The following is a 2,500-nucleotide window of genomic DNA, read 5'->3' on the forward strand; positions in this document are numbered from 1 at the left end:
CAAACATGCACTCAGCCAGTCACACATACTAACACTCAAACAGGCACTCATGTATGCAGTCAAACATACCAAAAGACACACCCTCAAACACACAGTTACCTGCCTACCGGGACGCTGGGGTGACCAGGGACTGGACACCTGCCTACCGGGACGCGGGGGCAACTCCTTGTCACCTGCCAACCGGGACGCTGGGGCGACCGTGGAACGATCGCCTGCCTACCGGGACGCTGGGGTGACCAGGACTCCATTCACTTCAAACACTCACAAGCATTCAAACATGCACCTAGGCAGTCACACATACTAACACTCATACAGGCACTCACTCATGTATGAATTCAAACATACCAAAAGGCACACCCTCAAACACACAGTTACCTGCCTACCGGGACGCTGGGCTGACCAGGGACTGGACACCTGCCTACCGGGACGCTGGGGCAACTCCTTATCACCTGCCAACCGGGACGCTGGGGCAACCATGGAACGATCACCTGCCTACCGGGACGCTGGGGTGACCAGGACTCCAGTCACCTCAAACACTCACAAGAATTCAAGCATGCTCTCAGACTGTCACACATACAACACTTATACAGACACTCATGTATGCAGTCAAATATACCAAAAGACACACCCTCAAACACACAGTTACCTGCCTACCGGGACGCTGGGGTGACCAGGGACTGGGCACCTGCCTACCGGGACGCGGGGGTTAATTTCTTGTCACCTGCCAACCGGGACGCTGGGGCGACCGTGGAACGATCGCCTGCCTACCGGGACGCTAGGGTGACCAGGACACCATTCACTTCAAACATTCACAAGCATTCAAGCATACACTCATCCAGTCAAACATACAAACACTCATACAGGCACTCACTCATGTATGAAGTCAAACATACCAAAAGACACACCCTCAAACACACAGTTACCTGCCTACCGGGACGCTGGGGTGACCAGGGACTGGACACCTGCCTACCGGGACGCTGGGGCAAAGCCGTATCACCTGCCAACCGGGACGCTAGGGGGACCGTGGAACGATCGCCGGCCTACCGGGACGCTGGGGTAACCAGGACTCCATTCACTGCAGGCACTCACAAGCATTCAAGCATGCACTCAGTCAGTCACACATACAAACACTCATACAGGCACTCACACATGTATGCAGTCAAATATACCAAAGGCACACCCTCAAACACACAGTTACCTGCCTACCGGGACGCTGGGGTGACCAGGGACTGGACACCTGCCTACCGGGACGCTGGGGCAACTCCTTGTCACCTGCCAACCGGGACGCTGGGGCGACCGTGGAACGATCGCCTGCCTACCGGGACGCTGGGGTGACCAGGACTCCATTCACTGCAAGCACTCACAAGCATTCAATCATGCTCATAAGCAGATTCAGATCTCGCGTTCTTCCCTACACACATTCACCCATACATATAGTCAACCTACAAGCACACCGATTTGCGGGGACTTCAGTGCGCTATGGAACTTACAAATCAATCTTTTGCGCTGCGGGACATGTGCTCTTATCACGCGGGACCATGACACACATGCACGAGCACCACACGAAACATCTCGCATCCCACGAGAAAATCACATGCAGCATGTGACACGCGTGTGCACTTCATGGGTCATACACACACACAGACTCACACACACACGCAGACGCAATATTGGAGATAAGATAGTGCAGTCAGACATCATAAGTGATTTCAAAGCCAATGAAAGCATAAATATGAAAGCCTGCGACTATATATTTTATCTTCTATATTGCGTAAATACATACGTGATCTTACATAGACAAAGTCACCTACCTTACTTTCCATGGTGCCTATAAGCTGCCGAGCGGCGTCAATTTCTGTCTGGAAGAAGAAGAAACATTGCAATCAGGGAGCGTAAGGAAATTCAAAGCTATCCATGACTGCAAACGGGACTATGCGAATATAGCTCTTATTATATATATTGCATTTAGACGAGTACACACGTGCTCTCTAACTGGCAAAGTCACTAACCTTATAGCCAGGGATCCAGGCGACGTCTGGTTTCCTGAATTCGTGTGGTCGGGCGAATGAACTCTGCGGGAGAGCAAACCGAAAACAAGAACACAGATGTGATCGCCCAAAAGCTAAACGGTAACAGTATGTATGAATGACTTTATGGCGCGCACACACACACACACACACACACACACACACATATATATATATATATATATATATATATATATATATATATATATATGTGTGTGTGTGTGTGTGTGTGTGTGTGTGTGTGTGTGTGTGTGTGTACACACACACACACATATATATGTATGTATATATATATATATATATATATATATATATATGTTTGTATGTATGTATGTATGTATGTATGTATGTATGTATGTATGTATGTATGTATGTATGTATGTATGTATGTATGTATGTATGTATGTATGTATGTATGTATGTATGTATGTATGTATGTATGTATGTATGTATGCATAAATATTGTTGGCATC

The 2,500-nt window shown here is 48.4% G+C and overlaps 1 pseudogene; it reads right to left on the reverse strand.

Annotated features, from left to right (window-relative positions):
* LOC143023952 (uncharacterized) overlaps positions 1-2,500 on the reverse strand; it is a 5,492-nt pseudogene that overhangs the window by 2,192 nt on the left and 800 nt on the right.

Source organism: Oratosquilla oratoria, unplaced genomic scaffold (assembly GCF_046742065.1).
Source record: "Oratosquilla oratoria isolate Oo_2021 unplaced genomic scaffold, ASM4674206v1 SCAFFOLD72, whole genome shotgun sequence".
In the NCBI taxonomy this organism is placed as follows: domain Eukaryota; kingdom Metazoa; phylum Arthropoda; class Malacostraca; order Stomatopoda; family Squillidae; genus Oratosquilla; species Oratosquilla oratoria.